At 39.2% G+C, this 24,417-nt stretch overlaps 1 protein-coding gene across 5 annotated transcripts in view; it reads left to right on the plus strand.

Annotated features, from left to right (window-relative positions):
* The first annotated feature begins 910 nt into the window (after positions 1-910).
* The window catches only part of SGMS2 (sphingomyelin synthase 2), a 60,181-nt gene continuing 36,674 nt past the window's right edge, over positions 911-24,417 (plus strand). For 2 of the 5 annotated variants that reach the window (XM_073340044.1, XM_073340048.1), the window contains exon 1: positions 911-1,362. The gene's annotated coding sequence lies outside the window, so the exon portion shown is untranslated. Of the gene's footprint in view, positions 1,544-24,417 lie in introns of all 5 variants that reach the window. The other 3 variants (XM_073340047.1, XM_073340045.1, XM_073340046.1) reach the window with 3 other exon arrangements.

Raw genomic sequence — 24,417 nt, forward strand, 5'->3', positions numbered from 1 at the left:
CAAGATAAAGCTGCCCCAGGTGAAACTTTAAAAAGTGCCAAAGTCCCAATGACTTTAAGTGAGTGTTGGACTCCCTTTGGAAAACGGGATTTAGGTTCATTAGTCACGTTAGCACTTTTGAAATTTTATCCTCAGGTGCCTCTTCCAAAGAGTCTGTGGCTTCAATTTTGCAAACAGGCATGAGCTTAACTTTGCACACATGAACAGTCTCTTGGAGGTCAGTGGAACTTATCACATGCCTAAAGTTAAGCACCTCTGTAGGATCAGGGCCAATGTGACTGAGCAATGAAGTTTAACACACATCTTGTTACGGTTCTGTAATCTTGGATATTCTGTGGTTTGGATTTTTTTAAATATATATGTATTTTTGTCAGCCAGTTGAATATGGCTTTGAGGGGGAGGGTTTAGATGTCTCCTGGAAGAAAACTGTTTTAATCAGGAGAGGATGTGGGCATGGAGGGTTAGGATAGGGAGTGGACTTCAGCACAGGGAGAAAGCAAGGAGGTCTGCCAAAAGCTCACACACTGAGCTCATTTGTTTGGGTATTAATTTTAAGGCAGCTTATACCCGTTCGGAAGAGCTTTGCGGTGCGTTTTGAGTCAGACAAATGCAATTTCACCCATTCCCATTGTCCCTGCCTGACAGCTCTCTAGCTCAAGTGCTTGTAACAACAGTAGCAAGTAAGCAGGCAGGCACTGAGCAAACTCATTCTTTATTTCAGTGCCAAGCTCTCTCTCCACCTTTAGGGGGCGGGGGGTTTCTTTACCGGTGTTACCAGTTTTTCTAGCCTTGCCTTTGAATAGCAGCAGCACTGGGGTGAGTCAGTGTTTGGAAATGGAGTGGGCGGGCGTGTGTCAGTGTGTAAGAGAATTAATGATGTCAGGCAAGATCCAGGCTCGCGGGGGGGAAGCAAAGAGCATGAAACGGAGTGTAAACACAGCAGCAGCACGCAGAGAAAGCTGCCTCGAGTTTACCCCCGCCCTCCCTTCTGCCTGGAGCCGCCCTCTATCAGGAGAGCTTCTCCAGCTGTAGCATTGCTGAGGTAACGGTGCATACGGATCTGGCAATCATTTCAAGGAAACCTTACTAAGAAGTGTCGCCTTCCCCATCGCCCTTAAGGCCAGTCCCTGTTGCCAGGAAGGAGAAGAGAATTGCAGGGGAAGATAAAGGTGTGGGCAAACTTTTCTAGCTGCTTTTTGCTTCAGCTACCACCCCAGAAGTGGGAGTGTCTGTGTGTCTTTGGCCATAAAGAGCTGCAAAGCCCAAATGTCAAAGAGTCCTGAGGCTGCAAAGGAGACTTCTCTGCTGCCTTTGGAGGAGGAACTACCTTCAGCTCCACTGTTTCCATATACAACTAAGTGGGTATGTTGAATGACACAAATCAATACAACTTTGTATTCTGCAGAGTAAGGATGGGAATGATGGAATGTGGCTTGTTACCGACGTGTACCACGACAGCCTGAGTATTTCACGTAAGATGTCCAAAACTAGATGGGCAGAGTACTAGAAATGCAACTGTAGAGAGCAATCCTGCATTGGCAAGGTAATCTAATAGGTCTCTTCCATTTCTAACATGATTTATTAATTTCTTTTACAGACTGTTCACTTCCCTGCTTTTGCCTCTGCCAAATAATTTTTACTTTAAAAAAAAAACTGTTACATTATTTTTCCCCCTGTCAAAGAAAGTGTATGAGTGATACTATAGGCTGCTTTCAGAGTAGCAGCCGTGTTAGTCTGTATCCGCAAAAAGAACAGGAGTACTTGTGGCACCTTAGAGACTAACAAATTTATTTGAGCATAAGCTTACGTGAGCTACAGCTCACTTCATCAGATGCATAGGCTGCTTTGTTTGTCTTGTAAATATCTATTTAATGTGGGGAACATATTTATGTATCTTTTAAAATGGACATTCGTTACCCAAGAGTTATAATGGGACCCTCTGGAGCTGTGCTACGTGCATATTTGAGCAATGGTGTGTAAGAACTTTTAAATGTTTGAACTTTTTAAAATGTTTGTACATTCTAGACCACAGTGGCTTTGTAAAAGTCAGCTTCTTGCTCCTATTGATGCTGATGGGAGTCTTGCCATTGGCTTCAGTGGGAGCAGAGTCTGGCTATAAATCTTTATGAATTTACCTTCTAGATTAATTAGATTAATGCATACTTAAGATGCACCTTTTGCAGAGTAAAATAAAACTTACAAATCCTTATGAAATGTAGTTACAGCACAGGAGAAACTGATTGAAATGCAGAATCTTGGTAACTTTTTTTTTTTCCCCAAAACCCAGGTGATTAGATCGTACTATGAACTTGTTGCTTTTCAACTTTTTTTTGCAAATGAAACTGTCTGTCTTAATGCTTTGAGCTTTATAAAATCAAATAAAACAACCCAAACTTCTCAAGCCAGCCAACTTTTTTTATATTCAGGACTCAAGAACCAGTGAACAGTTTGTTTTTGATATTGGAAAGAAAATTCTATTCTAAAAATGTCTGTCAAGTTTTGTTTGAATGAAAGTTTCCTATCAGATAATAACCCTATAAATAGTTATTTATAAATCTGAAATGTTAATATTGTAATGATATCTCAGCGGGACTACTACCGGTGTAAAGTTAACCAAGTGCTTAAAATTTGCTGGATTGGGACCTACAGTAGCATTAGTGGTCGCATTTAAATTAAAATGTAGTCCTCGTATTTGAGTTAAATTAAAGAATGATACATTGTCGTGATAGAAAGTATTATGTGTTTTCATTCTCCCTCTTTGGATCTTGTATTTATAGAAGATGGTAGTTCTGTATAAGAGCTAGGTATTAGGCATTATAGTGTAGTTATGGTGTTTAGAGGTGCTGTTATTTGAGAGATTATTTTAGTGTATTTTTTTAGGAATAAATTATGTTACCTGTGTAATTTTTAATTTCATTTACCTTTATAAAATTAGGATAGGGTTTAGATATGTAAGTTAAATAAAAGCTGATCTAGAACCTGATCCATTGCCCATTGAAGTCAATAGGAGTCTTTCCTTTCCATTGGTTACAGCAGGCATGGTATAGGGTCCTTAGTGCTGTTGGGCAAGACCCTTGATACCTAAGAAATATATGGAGATGTTTGTGTTCTTCCCAAGGACATTTTAAAAATGTTCATACAAAGTAGGCTCAGTAAGCGGTGACATTTGGAAAAACCCATAACATTTTAATGGAGATGGGGCTTTTCCCAACTGTATTCAGTAAGTTTTATGATGTTGGCCCAAGAATTGCAGAATGAAGAAACAACCAAGTCTTCCAGACTTGTCCTGGTGGGCATCTAGGGAGTATGATGGTCTCTAGATAGTGATACTAGTTATTTAGTAACCAACTAAGAAAACCAATCTTCCAAATGAGCTCACAGAGCAGAGAGGACAGTATTTAGGGTACAGAATGAATGAGAGGAGAAAGTATGACTGGAAAACAGGACCAGACACTCAGTAACATTTCAAAATAAAAATGTTAGAGTTAGTTTATACGCAACTTGAGTTTTCACAAGCTTTCTGAAAGAACTCCTATTTTTGAGCTTTGATTGAGGAGTTGACTTGCAAATGTCCCTTTCCAGGCCATAAAACCTCCTTCTGATTAACATTTTTTTTAACCTTACAAACAAGGCTAGTTCTCACAATTAAGGGCCAAATGCTGGTTTAGGTTGCACTGATAACAATTGTCTACAATGGAGTTATTCCTTGTTTCCACCAGCACTACTGAGAATGGAATGTCAACCCAGGTATTTAGATTCAACAATGTAATTCTACTGTGGCCCTCATTACAAGACTTTGAAATTACATTCTGCATTGCCAGTTTGGATTTCTGCATACACTGCGTTCTCCAACAGCATCTCCTGTCATTTTGTTTGCTCTCCTGAAAAAACAATAATTTATATAAAATCACTTATGCACCATTTTAGGACTCACCCTGTTATCAATCCCCACTGACTGAAATTTTCCATTGACTTCAAGGGGAGTTCTGGGTGCAAAATGATTGCTGATTGGGCACAGTAATTACGTATCAATATACTTTCACAGAAATTATTTCTTTTCTGAATTTTGCCAGATGCCTCAGATTTTAAAAGTGCCTGTATTAAGTAAAATTTAACAACAGACAATCATGTGAACACAGGTTTCAGAGTAGCAGCCATGTTAGTCTGTATTCGCAAAATAAAAGGAGTACTAGTGGCACCTTAGAGACTATCCAATTTATTTGAGCATGAGCTTTCATGAACACAGTTTCCTGCAAGACTGTTCTCTTGTCAGTCACAGAATAGAATATTTCTCTGGAGACCCAAATTATACACCAGAAACACTGTAATTTGTAACATTTTTTGTCTAAATAGATCTATTGAGAGGCAATCTGTGAGGCCACACGCTTACACTTAGGTTTGCAGATCTTATGAGTTTTTAGGAGGAGTTTGCTTTGACAATGTACACTGATATATCACAGATGATAATCTACCATATCACCAGCTATTTGCCTCCTCAAAGTGCAAAGGTTAAACAATACCTAAACTCTCAGCTTTGATATCTGTGAACATAAAACCATTTCCCCGTCAATAAAGTTCTTTTACAATAGAAAGACATGTTAATAGGCTATAGTTATTATGAGGCAATTGACACCTTTGGGCATTAAAACTATATAGTCACACCTTGTAAGGAGCCTGTTGTCTTGGCTAGTATAAACTTATTACTTGGACAAAAGTCAAGTTGAGTTACCTGAGAAGGAAGTGCAGGATTGGGTCCACAAATACAAACCTAATTTTTATTCCTAGAACTTTATTCTATTTTGCCAAGTAATTTCTGTACAAAGGAAGTGACTAATCTGTTTTCATTATCTGTGCTGTGAAACATACATAAAGTACACAAACAGAAAAAAGTAGGAAACAATTATATTTTTAGATTCTTCCTATTTATTGACCCAAGTCAGGATTTTTCTTAAGGAACAGTGTTCTGGAGTATTATTCTTCTAAATTTTCTTATCTAATACAAGACTTTACTGTGAAGCTGAAATTATTAGTAACCAATACATATTTTTGTTTAATTTATACTTCTATAGGCTATCAGCTCACAAGATAGTTTCACAATATTAAAACAGGATAGACAATGCAGATGGTATGACACTTTATTTAGCATGGATACAATACTACAGTACTCCTAACAGATGCTGGGAAGATTAATATAACAGACACTACTGTCTTCATAGATCTGTGTCTGCTGGGAGAATTATTGTACCATGGACACTACTGTCCCAGAAGATGCTGTGAGACTTTAGGAGCTAAACCAGGCATTGATGGGAAAGTTTATGTAACACAGATGCTACTGTCTTCTCGGATCTGTATCTGCTGAGAGAACTGCTTAACCATACTGGGCATTACTGTTCCAGCAGATGCTATGATATTTTAATGACAACAGGTCCCATTGTCCCAGCATATCTTTGTTTGCACTATCACTGTTACAGATTGTTAGTATGTGTAACATTCACACTAATAGAAAATAGCGTAGCTAATGGGTGGGGATGGGGTGGGGGGGAAATACCTATATTAACAAATACTTATGGTCACTGTTACAAAGCTCAGTGGAACTAAGCCTCATTGTAGTGAAATATAATGTCCTTTACCCAAGTTCATTAGTAAGTCCTTTTGTATTTATTTTGTTGGAAGATGGATATTTGTATTGCCAAAGGTTCTAGGATGCTCAAAGTACTTCTGAGCCTCTAGGGGTGGATGGCCATGCAGTCATTCATTATGGCTTCTCACCCTGGGGATGCCTGTGGTCTTGACAGATTCCTGCCCCGCCCTGCCCCCTCACACTAGATACAAAGTAATGTATAGATCCTCTCCGTAGTTTTTATAGTATGTGCTGTTGGCTTGCAGAACAGTCCCCCAGTATCAATGATGAAAATATATTCAGTTTTTAAAAATTCCCAAAGGGCGGTTTTCTTAGAGAAATCCTGAAAATGCTACATTTTGTTTGCAAGGAGTTTTGTTTGTTTGTTTTTTTGTTTTTAGCGCAACAATTTTAGGACCCATCACAATTTTGAGTTTTGGGGCTTCCTTGTATTTGATTTTCCCTTTTGCAAAAGTGTAGGTATGATCACTACATGCCCCTTTTTTATCACCAGGCAAGATACGATAGAGCTGCTGCCATGCTTTCTTGCTATTACAGTAATTATTTCAATCTAGTTTTAGTGAAACGGCCTTTACCAGGTATGGTGACCCATGTGGCCATGAACATGGGAGATGTCACAGTTCTCAGGGCCTGTCCCAGGCACTTTATTAAAAAAAAGTGATTGTTCAGGTGTCTACATAATCTTCACTCTGGCCAGCTGAGCCATTGAAATTGACAAGAGGCTGTCTTAAAGCACATGTGAATGTCAAGGACCTCCCAACTAGGATATTTTTTTAAAAAAATTGGTAAACAAGAGAAGTTAATGAATCCCTCTCAGGTGAACTATAAAACTTCCAAAATGTGCACGTAACTAATATGTGGAGCTTTGCATTCCTGGAACTGTTGCCCTTGTTTCTACCTACTCCCCCGCTATGCACCTGTTGCATCTTGTACCTATTAAGATTGTAATCTCTTTGTGGCATGGAATTGTTTTTTAATATTATGTTCGTACAGTGCCCCACATAATGGAACCTCAACCCTGAATGAGGCCTCTGGACACTAGTGTAACACAAATAACAAAATATTGCTACCCTGTTTTACCCATGTATCACTAAGTCAATCTCCCTCTCCACTCAAGTCCTCATCAGTCTTTCAGTCTCCACATAATCAGATCCTCATATGTTCAGACTTATTCTGATTAAGGGCACTTCTGTGAGCAGCTCAGTTCAGGACTAACCCATTTTCTTCTGATACCAATCTGCAAGCACACTGTTGGAGATCCTCCTGGGTTTCCAATGGAGAGCAAACTGATCAAGCATTTTGCAAAATGAGCTGCTTCCTGGTAATGCGCATGGTGCGCAGCAAAGTTTTTCCACATGGAAAAGGACCAAAGGACCACCATGGTCCTAGTGCTAGAGCATCCACATTTCAGTGGTAGGGGGTGCTATGGACTCTGGGATATGGTTACTTTGACTCAGGTTTGTGCACTGCAGAGTGGACACCAGAGCCCTAGGTTTGAGCATAGATTAGAAAAGTCTCTTAACATAGGGTTAAAATACAATGTAGATGCTCAAGCCCCAGGATTCCCTAACAAGGGTCAGCTGACTCGAGTTCCATTAACCTTGGGCTTATATGGCAGTGTAGACATAGCCAAAGTAAATTTATTTCTCAATCCATGATCTAATCTCAGATCACTCCATTTTCATTGCATCTGTGCAAAACTGCCTGAAACAGTTCAGAATTATTTTCTGATTAACTGAATGAGTGATAGATGTCAGAAGGAACTTGCCTAGACAAAGGTAGCTAACTCCAAGTTAATGGGTCAGTTATCATTCCCATCAATGTGCCAATGTATCGCTGCTGAAAATGGTAAAAGGTTATTTTACAAATTCTAGTAATTTTCAAGTGGAAAAAACTCCTTTCATCCAGTGTAGTTCAGTGATACCTTATTTCCAGGTAAGATATAACATCTTGTTGCTATTGGAACACTTTAAATTTGACCCCTTTGCTTTCCAAAATTGGTAATTTGTAAACGTATCTACATACATCATCATCTTGGTGTTGATGTCTGATTTTTCTGCTATTGCGGAACTAACTAGGTATAGAAAGCCTTAAAGTAGAATACATTTTAGGCCATTGTGTGAAGCTGTGTTCCCTCAGAACTAAAAGCCATTTGCATACCCAAAATATTATTTAAGGTTATTTGTGTTTTGTTTGTTTTTATATACATTTCTTTGGTATATATCACCATTGTATCTGAACACCACAAAACCACTAATTTATCCTGACAACATCAGGGAGGTATTATTAGGGATAGACAAGTTTAAGTGATTAGTCCAAGGTCAAACAGGAGATCTCTGGCAGGAGGAACAATATAGAACTGAGATTTCCTGACTCCCAGTTTAGTGACCTAAGTATAAGATCATCCTTCCCTATATTTCAATACAGGTAGAGTTATTTGCATCAAGCCAATACTTTTCTTTATTTATTGTTCACCTGCTCTTCCTGTATGTTTCCCACATGAAATGTTTATCCAGATTTTCAGGTGTTGAGTGCTTTTAGAAAGCTTAACTTATTTATTTTGTTAAGACTCAAAGTATCTTGAACTGCCAACCAATTAATTAACAGAGAGAGCAAGGAATATTGAATTGTTTCTCACAGTTTCAGTTACATTTAATTTACATAAACCAGTGACAAATTGTTTGCTTACCCACACCCCAAGATCCTTCTTACATTGACACATTGAAGTTCAATGGTGCTGAGTAGTGGAGCAATTGTACAGACCTCCTGTATTATCTTAAGGAACATAATAGCTGTTAAAGTGGAATGACAACAGGGACAAAGGTCATGCTCCCATGGTAATTTTTTTTTTACTTAGGTAGGGCACAATAAAAGTCAAACACCTGGTAGGTGGCTCTGTATATTTCCTGTCACAGCAATTCTAGCTTGCTTCTGCTGCTTTTGTCCCTCCCCCACATCCACCTCATAAATGGGGAAACAGCACTTGCTATTTGAAGATGCTTTATTAGGATGCCAAATGCTGCAGCCAGTGTCCGTTTGAATCTGAACACAGGCTGTATTGAAGCAAAGTGTTCCCATCACCACAGCCTCAAAAGAACATGTTAAAATTGGAATGTCACATTCTTGCCTTGGCAGTGCTAAAAAAACATGCTGAATGTAATATTGTCCAATTATGCAATTTGATCTCTTCTCATTATTCCCATTTAAATTTCTATACCATACAAATATTTAATTCTAAAGAATTAAAAATAACTTTAAAAGATACAAGTTTTCTAGTTCTAAATTTAACATCTAGAAACACGAAGTGCTACAGTTTTAATTGGCTTAATTCATACTTATATATTCAGATTTGCTGATAATTTGTTAGCGTTGTAGGGCTCATTTTGAGGGATGTTGATGATTTAGATTTTACTTCTAACCAACTACTTCAACTTTTAAAAGGGTGCCCATATAATTTTTCTTTTGTGGTGCTGTGTATTAAGGACCTGATCCAGTTCCCACTGGAGTCTTTCCATTGACTTCAATGGGAATTGGATCAGACTCTAAGGCTATTTCAACACAGCAACTACAAACTTGTCCCATGCCAACCAATTCTGGCTCACGGGGCTCGGGCCAGTCACGGGTGTCCTGTTGCTGTGTAGACATACCCTAAGAATGCTATGTAAATGACAGTGGATGAGTAAAGTTAAATTCCATTTTTGGAAGCATGAGCATGGTTCCTGGTGACTTCACTAGGAGCTTGCACTCAAATCCAACAGCATAATGTGACCATAAGACCCCATTCCTGTCCTCCAGCATACCCATGCAACTTCTGTTGACTTTAACAGGGGTTGTATATGAGGATTGAATTTGGCTCTCACAAGCTTATTAGGTAACAAGGCCAAATAAAGATGCGGTTGCGCTGTTAAAGTTACTGAAGTGCAGATGCTGTAGAGTCTGCAGTCCGCACAGAGTGGTTTTGTTTTTATGTGTATGTATGCTTTGCATGGAGCTTTGAGGTGTGATTTGGAAAGTAAAATCAATTACACTATTTTGCAATGTGATGCAAAATTAAGAAAAGATTTCAAATGAAAAATAAGATGTCGTAACTACCATGTTGGTATTTTTCTTCAAAATAAGATAGAAATTAGAACACAGCTAGGAAAATAGTCAGTTCTTTTTTTCACAGCCTGAAAAAGAGCCTAAGGCTGACGCATTGTTTTGAAGCTTGCTTTTCTGTTTTTAATGCAGGATTACTTGGAACAATAAAAAATATATTTTTCCAGGTCATTTTAGAAGGATTTTGGGCTTTCATATTAACCTGCAGTCTCAACAACAAACAAACCCAAAGTAAGTCCCTTACCTTTTGAAATATAATGAATTGCTTCAAGGAATTTCTTCCTTCAAGCTTCTCAGACACTCTTAGATATTATGTCACAAGACCATTTACTGAAGAATCATTGACAAAATGTATGATGTGTTTTTCAAAGATGATGTCCTCTGTTGAGATTATATCCTATATTTGTAGGCAGTTGTGCTCAATAATTAGTCTTTCCATTTCTGCTGCTATTTTATAAGGTGCATCCAACTTAAAAAAAAGTCAATTTATTCAACTTCAGTTGAGGTTTCATGTCAAATATCTTTGACCTGCAAGCACACTGTTCTGAGTTACAATCATGGTTACCTTTAAAACTGGTAATTAGTTTTAATATTAAAGAGAGAACATTAGCTTGAAATCTACTCAATTTTTTTAAATGAGTTAAAAGTAGATTCAGATACACACACTTGCCTTGATTCTCATGCCAGTGATTGTGGTTTTACAGTAACTTTTTCCTGCTCAGTGTTTTTTTCACCTCCCTTTTGTATGAAAGACCCTTCTGAACAAAGGAAATGAACTGTCAGACTGACTATATCAGCAGTTCTTAAACTCTTGCTTGTAAGCTGCAATCAGTATTACTAAAATCTAGAATCAGAATAAGAATTGGTTTAAATTACACTAATTAAAATTAAGATGGCATACTAAGAACCATTTAGTTTTTGATGTGGTACTATACGTAGATTTCACGCAAAGTGCTGTCAAATGTACAAACTAAATAAACAAGATTAAATAGAGAAACTTTTGTTGTTTGCTTATCCCTTTCAGCTACAGTAGTAGTAGTAGTTATGAAATGAACACATTTGAAAATTCCGTAGGAAAATTTTCCTCTAACATTTAGGCCCTTCCCAATGTTGAGAAGATGTTTTGCAAGGAATAGAGTAATCTGTCAGATTACAGCTGGTTTATACTACTCTGGTTGTAAGACTTTATAAATAAGCATAGAGTAATCAGCAATTTTAGGAAATTAACTTGCATTGCAGCATGGATATTTTTTGTAACAGGTTTCTGTAGTCTTTCAATTTGAATATATGGACATACTAAAATATCATAGTTCTCTCATGCTAAAGGGAACATTTAAGCATACAAAAATCCACCTGCCTTTCAAATGCTGTCGTTATACATGACATTTTTTAATATATTGGTTAGTTGGAAACTAATTTTGTATTTTACTCCTTCGCCACTGAATATATTTGAATTATTGCTCATGTTCAGGGTGAATCTGGGAGTTGGGCGGGAAGTTCTTGAGGGGAATGAGGGCCATGTGCTGCACTCCTCTGTTTACATAGCTGTACCCATCTGGGGTCAACAGATTAAACAGTAGTGTGTTTTCCAGAGATTCATCCTAATCTTATTTCATCCTACACTCGAGTCATAAAGCTGGTCTTTTGGTATCACAAGTCTTTCCAGAACAACAGACTGTCTTATGAAGACATAAACACAAGTTTGACTTCACTGGGGTATCAAGCTGAAGGAAAAGTTGACCTACCAGCTAGGGAGCTCTTGCAATTGTTAACACAGTTGTGACGCTGTAAGTAGAGTACAGAAGATGAGTACTTACGATATTTCTTAAGATATAGAAACTGTCAGTGTGACAGTCCCTCTTCAAGTAAAATGTCATTCCAGAAGTTTGTTCATTTGTTATTTCATCAAAAAGGCCAACATCTTGTAAATGGCAGGGGACTGTATTTGTGGTGATGCCTCTGTGTAATGATGTGGCTCCGTAAATTGAGACCTATAATTTTGCTTTTAGTTGTGGACAGAAATTTTACTTGTGTACACCAGTCATCTCCTTTTCATGTCAGTCATGACTAATATGTTTCATCAATATTACAGATATTCTTTTCATTTCTCTTGTTTTCTTTCCAAACTCCGTTTGTCACAGATCAGCTAATTCTTAGATAGACAACTGTACTGCATCTTTTTTGTAACTGCTGTTATCAATTCTGTATTGTGTGGCAAGATTAAACTTGGGAAGGGATTTTTAAAAGCACTTCTTTGTTGGTTCAATGGACCATGCTGACAACTGTGTTAATTAGCAAAAGGGTAAAGGAAAGGTCTGTGTCTTCAGCTCCACCTCCCTCTTATCAAGTGTCTTGTTAGGAAGCTTGACCATCTCTGTGGACATCATCCTCCTCAGAGCCCAAGCCTGGACAGTGCCCCCTCACCAGCCAGGCAGGAAAGACGCTGGGCAGGTTTGGAGAGACCAACTCTGCTATGGGAGATGCAGGCGCTATCTCAGCAGCCCAGTCCCAGTAGGGTCACCTTGCTTGCTGTCCTCAAACTCCCCTTATCCTAGGCAGAAAACAAGGCAAGCAGGCAGGAGTGGAAAAGCTGCTGCAGGGACAAGTGGCTCCCCATCCCCATGAAGGGGGCAAGTCCAGAATGGCAGCATGCCCGGTAGAAGGTTGCATCTAAATCCCTAGAACCCATAGCAGCAGCCATGCTCCTGGTTACAGAGCTCAGCCACTTCCCCTAGTCAGGGCACAGTTGAAGGGTACTGAATGCAGCATGGACACTGCTAGTTAAGTGCATTAAAAGGTCATCAAGCCCTATCACTACTATAACAAGTCTTCCAGGGCTTTTCTGTTGATGTTCCAGGGTAACGCCTTCAGGGGGAAATGCAGATTCATCAGTCTTGTGGAGAGTCCATTCTTGAATCACATCCCACTCTTTGAGAGACCCAGAATGACCCCCTCCCTGAGTGACAGGGGAGATAATAAGCCCACCTTATTCAAGGGCAGGAACAGTCCTGATTAAACGGAAACTTTTCTGTTGTACTGCCTAAGCACAGTTTCTTTATCACACTCTGAAGCAGCATTGGAGGGCCAACATTCAAGGGGGAAAGAAAATATTTTTTTAAAAACCCAGAACATCACCTTCATGGAATGCAGCAGTAGAGAGGAGGAAATATTGTTACAGGTTCGAATGAAAAGGGGAAATGAATTCCTCACACCTAGTTGAGAGAAAGGAGAAGACTGTTCTCCTGTTAATAGCAAAACTTGAACTTGCAATCTTACCAAAATCAAACAAGTAGGAAGTTACAGAACTATTTGACTATGATAATTTAAAAAATTGTTTTTTCATGTAAAATACCACCCACCAAATCTATGAAACACAACAAAAGAACTCTGAATAAGGGTTTTCATACAAGATCTGGTGATGTCACAAACCCCTCCAGCTTTGCTCTCATGGTTACCAGCATGTTATTGGAATCCTTTTATATTGCCTTTGAGTTCATTCATTGTATGTAAGTTTTGTTTTGTTTTGTTTTTACTTCCCACTCAGGCATGTATATAGGAAGAACATGGATTAGATGGTAGTTAAGATTGCTCATAAGTCTGTCACTTCTGCACACTGCTTCATGAAGCTCTGGCATCACTTTCAAAAAGATGTGGAGTGAAGTAACATGCATTGGTAGCAGGTCAGACATAGTGGGGAGTGGCAGTAGTAGCTACAGGGTGGCTTTTGAGAGGAGGGAAACTTATTTTCCTGTGTCAGGGCCATTTGAATGTGGCATTCTCAAGTATCCAGCCCTTCATTCTCTTGATTGAGATCAGCAGTGATGCCTTAAATCTTACTAACTAAGTCGCATGTGATGACTTAGTACTTGGATGAAAAACCTCCAAAAATTTTCCTAAGAATGTACGAATTGTCTCTCCCCTTGTGGGTTTCAGGAAAAGCTGGTCCAAGAAGCAGTTGTTTACAAATTTTATCTCTGCATCCCTTCCTGAGGTGACACATACCTACTCAATAGGAGGATAGTATAAATCCCCATTATTATTGCATTTTTTGCCTTTGTAGCCTCTCCAGTCTCTCTGAGCATTTCACAATCACCACCGCCATCCTTGTCAGGTAGTCGGTAGTATATTCCTACTGCTGTACTCTTTAGTAATGGAGAATGGACTTAATGATTCGGGGCAGGTGTACACAACAGCCTAAGTCGACATAATTTTTCACTCAGGATTGTGAAAAAGCCGCCCCTCCCCCGAGCAACACAAGTTTCATGCTGTAAGCACCCTCGCTACATTGGCAGGAGATGCTCTCCCACCGACTCAGATTCTGTTTCTCGACAAGGTGGTGTAATTATGCCAATGGAAGAGCGCTCTCCCATCAGCATAGCGCGTCTTAACCAGATGCCCTACAGTGGCACAGTTGCATCAATGCCGATGTAGTGCTGTAGTGTAGACTTGCCCTCAGTAAATGGAGCTCTTCCAAATAAATAATGAACAGGAATCTTTCGGGCTTCTCTTTTAAGGTAATGCTCAGGAAGGATATGCCAAATCAACTAAAGGTGTGAATTTAAAGTGTGTTAATGAAAGCACATTTAAACCTTTGTGTGGATACTATTGTTCAGAAGTGAAATGGCCCGAGTTTGGTTTAATTTTATCCAATGAATTCAATTCTATATCTGTTAATTCACTGAATAAGCTAAAACAAACTAAGCCATTTTACTTCTGAAAGAGAGGGTTCAGACAGCGGGTTTAATTTGCTGTAACTGATTCACTTTAAATTTGCACCTTAGTATACAAGCCCTTAGTATAGTGCTAAGAGGTGCAGTTGGAGATTCTGACTTGCAGGTAAAATATGAAATGGAGGTCCTGGTTATTTGTGGCTTTGACTATTAAAAACACTTTTTGAAAGATTATGGATTTTGTTCCTGATATTCTGATCAAATTCCATGTTGAATTTATTACGTTTGCCCTACCTCGTATATTGTTGCTGTGAACTGTTGGAGCTGTCACATTCAACCTCAGAGGTGAAGTGTGCGTCAAGTGGTAGGCAAAGTGATTCCAGTGGTGCAAAAGATGGACCCTGCTGTTGAAGCACTTTGGACTCTTTTGGGATCAAAGAGGCTACATATTCATTCTTTGTCCATCACTCTTGAAGTTTTAGGTGAGTAGCTTTTATTGAAATATTTTTTACTGAAATATTTTCAGGATGAGACACAGTGGGTGAGGTAATATATTTTATTGGGCCAGTTTCTGTTGGTGAGAGAGGCAAGCTTTCGAGCTACACGGAACTCTTGTTCAGGTCTGGTAAAAGTACTCTGAGCATACAGCTAAATACAGAGTGTTACCTCACCCACCTTATCTCTCTTCTATCCTGGGACCAACACAGCTATAACGACACTGCATATTTTCAGGATGTCTCATGCACAGAGTGAACTGTTATCAGGAAGTGCATGACTTCCTTTTTTTTTTTTTTTTAATTAACTGCCCATTGACACACCCTATAGCAGAGGCACTTTACTCAATGCAGTCTCCATCCTTTAGACACGGTGACTAAACTCTTACTCTCTCTTTACATTCTGAGGCTCTCTGTTTCAACCTTTACCCCTCTGCAACTAGGGAAAAGATTTTGAATTGGAAAGAAGAGAGCAAGTGTCATATGTGACAATTTTAATGTGGAAGTAAAATCCCTGCAAGCTGCGTGGAAACTTTTTAAAGACACCATAATAGAGGCTCAACTTAAACGTATACCCCAATTTAAAAAACATAGTAAGAGAGCCAAAAAAGAGCCACTGTGGTTAAACAACAAAGTAAAAGAAGCAGTGAGAGGCAAAAAGGCATCCTTTTAAAAAGTGGAAGATAAATCCTAATGAGGAAAATAGAAAAGAGCATAAACTCTGGCAAATGAAGTGTAAAAATATCATTAGAAAGACCAAAAAAGAATTTGAAGAACAGCTAGCCAAATGCTCCAATAATAGCAAAATATTTTTAAATACATCAGAAGCAGGAAGCCTGCTAAACAACCAGTGGGGCCACTGGACAATCGAGATGCTAAAGGGGCACTCAAAGACGATAAGGCCATTGTGGAGAAACTAAATGAATTCTTTGCATCAGTGTTCACTGTTGAGGATGTGAGGGAGATTCCCAAACCTGAGCCATTCTTTTTGGGTGACAGATCTAAGGAACTGTCTCAAATTGAGGTGTCATTAGAGGAGGTTTTGGAATAAATTGATAAACTAAACAGTAATAAGTCTCCAGGACCTGATGGTATTCACCCAAGAGTTCTGAAGGAACTCAAATGTGAAATTGCAGGACTACTAACTGTCATCTGTAACCTATCATTTATATCAGCTTCTGTACCAAATGACTGAAGGATAGCTAATGTGAAGCTAATTTTTAAAAAGGGCTCCAGATGTGACCCTGGCAACTACAGGCCAGTAAGCCTCACTTCAGTACCAGGCAAATTGGTTGAAACCATTGTAAAGAATAAAATTGAAACCATTGTAAAGAATAAAATTGTCAGACACATAATTTGTTGGAAAATAGTCAACATGCTTTTTTGTAAAGGGAAACCATGCCTCACCAATCTACTAGAATTCTTTGACAGGGTCAACAAGCATGCGCACAAAGGAGATCCAGTGGATATAGTGTATTTAGAGTCTCAGAAAGCCTTTGACGAGGTCCCTCACCAAAGGCTTTTAGGCAAAATAAGCAGTCATGAGATAAAAGGGAAGGTTCTCTTATGGATTGGTAACTGGTTAAAAGATAGGAAACAAAGGGTAGGAATAAATGGTCAGTTTTCAGAATGGAGAGAGGTAAATAGTGGTGTCCCCCAGGGATCTGTACTGGGCCCAGTCCTATTTAACACATTCATAAATGATCTGGAAAAAGGGATAAACAGTGAGATGGCAAAATTTGCAGATGATACAAAACTACTCAAGATAGTTAAGTCCCAGGCAGACTGCGAAGAGCTACAAAAGGATCTCACAAAACTGGGTGACTGGGCAACAAAATGGCAAATGAAATTTAATGTTGATAAATGCAAAGTAATGCACATTGGAAAACATAATCCTAACTATACATATACAATGATGGGGTCTAAATAAGTTGTTACCACTCAAGAAAGAGATCTTGGCGTCATTGTGAAGGAAATAGACTTCTAGGATGGAGGCTGGCACAACAGATTAAGAGAGCTTTAAACTAGGAATTTGGGGGATGGTTGGGAGATGTCCAGGTAATCTCCACGCCAGATTTTAGCATTGAGAGGGAAGAAAATGAAGTAAGAAAGGATACAGCCATGGGTAGGAGAATGTATATAAGGAGGAAGGGCAGTGTGGATACCAGTCTAATAGGTTATACTGGCTGTAGAATGACCGTGCCTAATAGGGTACAGAATGTGAGCGAGGCCAAACAGCAAAAATTAAGATGTTTGTACATCAATGCGAGGAGCCTCGGTAACAAAATGGAGGAACTAGAGCTACTGGTGCAGGAAGTGAAACCAGACGTTATAGGGATACAGAAACATGGTGGAATAGTCGTCATGACTGGACTACAGGTATTGAAGGGTATGTGCTGTTTAGGAAAGACCAAAATAAAGGCAAAGGTGGTGGAGTAGCATTGTATATCAATGATGAGGTAGAATGCAAAGAAATAAGAAGCGATGGAATGGAGAAGACAGAGTCCGTCTGGGCAAAAATTACACTGGGGAAGAAAACTATTAGAGCCTCTCCTGGGATAGTGCTTGGGGTGTGCTATAGACTGCTGGGATCTAATTTGGATATGGATAGAGCCCTTTTTAATAAAGTAAATACTAATGGAAACTGCATGATCATGGGAGACTTTAACTTCCCAGATATAGACTGGCGGACGAGTGCTAGTAATAATAGGGCTCAGATTTTCCTAGATGCGATAGCTGATGGATTCCTTCATCAAGTAGTTGCTGAACTGACTAGAAGGGATGCCATTTTAGATTTGGTTTTGGTGAGTAATGAGGACCTCATAGAAGAAATGGTTGTAGGGGATAATCTTGGTTCAAGTGATCATGAGCTAATTCAGTTCAAACTGAACAGAAGGATTAACAAAAATAAATCTGCAACTAGGGTTTTTATTTCAAAAGGGCTGACTTTCACAAATTAAGGAAATTAGTTAGGGAAGTGGATTGGACTGAAGAATTTATGGATCTAAAGGTAGAGGAGGCCTGGGATTACTTTAAATCAAAGCTGCAGAAGTTGTCGGAAGCCTGCATCCCAAGAAAGGGGAAAAAATTCATAGGCAGGAGTTGTAGACCAAGCTGGATGAGCAAGCATCTCAGAGAGGTGATTAAGAAAAAGCAGAAAGCATACAGGGAGTGGAAGATGGGAGGGATCAGCAAGGAAAGCTACCTTATTGAGGTCAGAACATGTAGGGATAAAATGAGACAGGCTAAAAGTCAAGTAGAGTTGGACTTTGCAAAGGGAATTAAAACCAATAGTAAAAGGTTCTATTGCCATATAAATAAGAAGAAAACAAAGAAAGAAGAAGTGGGACCGCTAAACACTGAGGATGGAGTGGAGGTCAAGGATAATCTAGGCATGGCCCAATATCTAAACAAATACTTTGCCTCAGCCTTTAATAAGGCTAAAGAGGATCTTAGGGATAATGGTAGCATGACAAATGGGAATGAGGATATGGAGGTAGATATTCCCAAATCTGAGGTAGAAGCGAAACTCAAACAGCTTAATGGGACTAGATCGGGGGGCCCAGGTAATCTTCATCCGAGGATATTAAAGGAATTGGCACCCGAAATTGCAAGCCCATTAGCAAGAATTTTTAATGAATCTGTAAACTCAGGGGTTGTACCATATGATTGGAGAATTGCTAACATAGTTCCTATTTTTAAGAAAGGGAAAAAAAGTAAATTGGACAAAATACAACATGGTTTTACAAAAGGTAGATCATGCCAAACCAACCTGATCGCCTTCTTTGAGAAAGTAACAGATTTTTTTAGACAAAGGAAACGCAGTGGATCTAATTTACCTAGATTTCAGTAAGGCGTTTGATACCGTGCCACATGGGAATTATTAGTTAAATTGGAAAAGATTGGGATCAATATGAAAATTGAAAGGTGGATAAGGAATTGGTTGAAGGGGAGACTACAACAGGTCCTACTGAAAGGTGAACTGTCAGGCTGGAGGGGGAGGTTACCAGTGGCATTCCTCAAGGATCAGTTTTGGGACCAATCTTATTTAATCTTTTTATAACTGACCTCGGCACAAAAAGTGGGAGTGTGCTAATAAAGTTTGCGGATGATACAAAGCTAGGAGGTATTGCCAAGTTAGAGAAGGACCAGGATATCACACAGGAGGATCTGGATGACCTTGTAAACTGGAGTAATTGTAATAGGATGAAATTTAATAGTGAGAAGTGTAAGGTTATGCATTTAGGGATTAATAACAAGAATTTTAGTTATAAACTGGGGACGCATCAATTAGAAGTAACGGAGGAAGAGAAGGACCTTGGAGTATTGGTTGATCATAGGATGACTATGAGCCGCCAGCGTGATATGGCTGTGAAAAAAGCTAATGCGGTCTTGGGATGCATCAGGAGAGGTATTTCCAGTAGGGATAAGGAGGTTTTAGTACCGTTATACAAGGCACTGGTGAGACCTCGCCTGGAATACTGTGTGCAGTTCTGGTCTCCCATGTTTAAGAAGGATGAATTCAAACTGGAACAGGTACAGAGAAGGGCTACTAGGATGATCCGAGGAATGGAAAACTTGTCTTATGAAAGGAGACTCAAGGAGCTTGGCTTGTTTAGCCTAACTAAAAGAAGGCTGAGGGGAGATATGATTGCTCTCTATAAATATATCAGAGGGATAAATACTGGAGAGGGAGAGGAATTATTTAAGTTCAGTACCAATGTGGACACAAGAACAAATGGATATAAACTGGCCACCAGGAAGTTTAGACTTGATATTAGATGAAGGTTTCTAACCATCAGAGGAGTGAAGTTTTAGAATAGCCTTCCAGGGGAAGCAGTGGGGGCAAAAGATCTATCTGGCTTTAAGATTAAACTCGATAAGTTTATGGAGGAGATGGTATGATGGGATAACATGATTTTGGTAATTGATCTTTAAATATTCATGGTAAATAGGCCTAATGGCCTGTGATGGGATGTTAGATGGGGTGAGATCTGAGTTACCCAGGAAAGAATTTTCTGTAGTATCTGGCTGGTGTATCTTGCCCATATGCTCAGGGTTTAGCTGATCGCCATATTTGGGGTCAGGAAGGAATTTTCCTCCAGGGCAGATTGGAAGAAGCCCTGGAGGTTTTTCGCCTTCCTCTGTAGCATGGGGCACGGGTCACTTGCTGGAGGATTCTCTGCTCCTTGAAGACTTTAAACCACGATTTGAGGACTTCAATAGCTCAGACATAGGTGAGAGGTTTTTCGCAGGGGTGGGTGGGTGAGATTCTGTGGCCTGCGTTGTGCAGGAGGTCAGACTAGATGATCATAATGGTCCCTTCTGACCTTAGTATCTATGAATTGTGGATAGTTCTCTGAAATCATCCACTCAATGTGCAACGGCGGTCAAAAAAGCGAACAGAATGTTGGGAAGCATCAAGAAAGGGATAGATAATAAGACAGAAAATATCATATTGCCTCTATATAAATCCGTGGTACACCCACACCTTGAATACTGCGTGCAGATGTGGTCACCCCATCTCAAAAAAGATGGATTGGAATTGGAAAAGGTTCAGAAAGGGGCAACAAAAATTATTAGGGGTATAGAACGGCTTCCATATGAGGAGAGATTAATAAGACTGACTTTTCAGCTTGGAAAAGAGGCAACTAAGGGGGGATATGATAGAGGTATATAAAATCATGAGTGGTATAGAGGAAGTAAATAAAGAAGTGTTATTTACTCCTTCTCATAATACAAGAACAAGGGGCCACCAATGAAATTAATAGGTAGCAGGTTTAAAACAAACACAAGTAAGTTTTTTGTTGTTTTTTTGTTTTCAGGCAATGCACTGTCAACCTCTGGAACTCTTTGCCAAAGGGTGTTGTGAAGGCCAATACTATAATGGGGTTCAAAAGGGAGCTAGATAGATCCATCAATGGCTATTAACCAGGATGGGCAGGAATGGTATCCCTAGCCTCTGTTTGCCAGAAGCTGGGATTGGGTGACAGGGCATGGATTACTTGATGATAACCTGTCTGTTCATTCCCTTTGGGGCACCTGCCATTGGTCATTGTCAGAGGACAGGATACTGGGCTTTATTGGACCTTTGGTCTCACTCAGTATGGCCGTTTTATATTCTTATTAATGTTCAGTCCCTTTTACATGGAATTTCTTCTCCCCTGGATCACTGTTTTTCTTCTTTTTATTTGCTCAGGGAGAGATTGGGCATTTGGGCAAGCGTTTGTGGTGCCGGGGTTGCCAAGAAACCGTGACAACTATTCTGTTTTTCACAGGATAATCTTTTGTTATATAGTACTGCACTGACACTGGCCAGTGCAGCAGCAGTAGAAAATCTGAGTCAAAGAACATGACTATGTTGATGAAACAGCAGACCCCCATAAAAAGTGTGACCCATTGGACTGGTCATATAGAGATTTTTCCTTTTATTTAAAAAAATAGTGATTTTTTTTCTCTTCTCATTATGCCAGATATTCCTCCTCAGCAGTTCATGCCAGGGAGGCTTGCCAGCTAGCTGGATACCCCTAGAGATAAACCTTGCCCATGTGCAAACTTCAGCCGCCACACGTTTTTTCAGAAAAGGGAGGGGGGGAAAAGCCCCTATAAAGCCATTCTCAGTACCATCCATGGAAGAAGTTTAGTCAAAATACATATATTATGTACAAACTTTCTTCAGTACCTCAAAACAAAAGCCATTTCAAATCAAGATTACTGGATTTTCTTGTGGCTGTAATTCCTTGTTCTGCTTGACCTTTTAAAATCTTTTCAGGCAGAGTAAAACTACCTCACCACCATAAGTCTATAAAGTTAGTTGCGAAGAAGATCTACACTTCTGTGAGTGGCAAGATAACTGTAATATTTCTCTGTAGTGTTACTGAATATACAGCAGTAGAATCCTTATTTATTTTTGCGTTGATTGAAAGTTGTCTGGATTAAGAGGTTAATTGAGTGTTTCTGAGTCATAACTTTGCCTCTGCAGTTTTTAAATTTAACTTATTGCATTTTTCTGTTTAGATCTAACCATACTGAAATTCCTTTGACCCCAGTAAAGGATAGATGCTTTAGGATGTGGGATTAAATGCTTTTAGTAGCTTTTATATGACCCACGGAATTTGTGGCTAGATAACAAAAGTGCAAAATTTTTGTTAATAGCAGTTTTGAGGGCATAGTTATTATCCTTAAAGTCCCTGGTACAAAGTTACCAATATCTGGCAAGCTCTAAGACAATGCTCTGTATGCAAAAAGATATTATAAATAAACCTATGATTTTGGCCAAATTGTGGAAGCTAACCTTTTTTTTTTTTTCCATTGTCTGAAAGGATGAGGAGAGGTAACAGTTACCATTGATAGTGCTGCTCATCTTCAGAGAGCTGTAGAAGCATTAGCAGGGCGGTAGAGATCTGTCCCTATTTTATAGACAAGGAAACTAGGCAGAGACCAAACAGTTATTCCCTTTGCAACTATCAGAGCTCATGTAAGAACGCAGGTGATCATTACTTCCAGCCCTGTTGCCTCTTCCCCAGTGGGGTCTACAGAAGTGCAAACCCCACTGCCAAGGACTGAGTCTTTTGATATTTGGTGTTGGGGGGAGGAGAGGGGTTCCTGTCCCCTGTTGCTCCCTTTCTCTCTAGTGGCTCCACAAGGGAGAGGCATAAAGGCCTCCTGGTTGCTTGAAGACAGGGGCCTCCGAGTTCCATGGTAGGCAGGAGGAGCAGGTACAGTATCTATCCACAACCCAATGTAAGAAGGAAGATCACAGCTGGAACATGGGCAAGCACGATGTGGCTGCCAAATAACAGGGTCACCCAAGTTGCAAGACACTTCCCAGTGCTGCAGAGCTACTACTAGTGATGATGCATAAGAACGAAAGAACCCAGCTAGACTGAATCCCAGATTGAGAGTATAAAACTAGATGGGAGCCGAGGGAAGGGAGCAGGGAAAGAAATTATCCAACTTCTATAAACTGACAGCATTTGTTCAGGGAATCCTTGAGGGACAAATGTAGAATTCTAACTGCCTTTTTTGCAAAGTCATGTTTCACAGTGAAATAACTCTTTAAGAATGTACCCATGATAATGAGGTTCTGCATCTGTGTGCATGTCAGAACTTCTCATTATTCTGAAATGCACAATAAATGCAGGGTCAAGTTCAAAGACTATATCCATTTATGGATAGTGCTGTTCTGGCTTCATAAGAGCTCGGTCCCACTCCCACAAAAATCAACAGGAATCTTTCCATTGACTTCAGTAGCTGCTGGACTGGGCCTTCATTAAGGAAAGGAGCACTGAAAAACCAATTCTCTATTCTGAAGAAAACCATTGTTTCATTCCAGGGAAACTGTACCATTGCAATCCAATCTTAAGTCTCCTATTGAGCTTTAGTTTGGGTGCAACAGCTGAACAGGCAGGGTATCAAGGAATTTCTCTCAATTCCTAAACAGTTCTCTTAAGACATCAGTTTATTCTCATAGACATATGTTTATACAGGTGTGGGTACGAGCATCAGTACTGCAGTTCTTAAAGTTTTAAAGTGAAGTACAGATGAGCATATTCACTGTTGGAAAATATTTTATGTAATAAGTAAATCTATGAAAATATTTGAGAATTTTGTAAACAAATTTGTTCACACTTAATGTTTTGTTATGATCTTGGCTCAAGTCAAGTCTGACAGTTTTTTATTTTCACAGATATGAGTTCTAGACTAGACATGAATGGCAGCACTGCAGATCTGAAAGATTTCAAGGGCCCTGTCCAGCAATGTGCTGAGCAGTGTCCTCTTCCATTGCCTTCAGTGGGAGTGGGGGGCACGGAGTACCTCTTTGTGTTCTGATCCCAGCTGCATCCTAGATCGTATTCATTGTAGGAAAGTATGATTTATAATGTATGTGATAAGTAAACATTTTGAGAAACTAGCAGTTTATTGACCTATGTTTTGTATGATCGAAGATCAGGAAAATTACGTAAAAGATAGTTATTGGTGCTATACCTGATCTCTCAGAGTAAGTAGCTTAGCTATTTCTTAACTCTCTCCAAACAGTACATATACTGATCTGTCTCTGGCATTCCTTTCAATACACCTCAACCACCAAATATAAAACACACACAAATACTATTTAGAATTGTTTTCATGATTATGCACATGCCCTAATAAAGCAATTTTGCTTTGAAAATAAAATTATTGGGAAACTGATTTAAATTTTAATCTAAATGTATAGAACAGCACATATTTAACATGGAAACTAATGAAAAGATGCCCATAATAGTAATATTTGTTTTAAAATCCTCTCCAAGGGCATTTTTATCATTGTAACAGGAATACCTGATTATCCTAGCTTACAGTATCATAATTAAAAATTGAAAAGAAATTTGTAAATTCAGAAATTCTGTGCAGGTGTTCCAAGCTTCTGCAGTAAAGAATCTGATACATGCAATAATCCTAAAATTTGTGTATTTTAAGAAATGCATGTTGGTTAAATGTTTAAAAATCAGTGTAAATGTTTCAAATCTTGGAA

This window comes from Lepidochelys kempii, chromosome 4 (genome assembly GCF_965140265.1).
Source record: "Lepidochelys kempii isolate rLepKem1 chromosome 4, rLepKem1.hap2, whole genome shotgun sequence".
NCBI classification, from domain to species: domain Eukaryota; kingdom Metazoa; phylum Chordata; order Testudines; family Cheloniidae; genus Lepidochelys; species Lepidochelys kempii.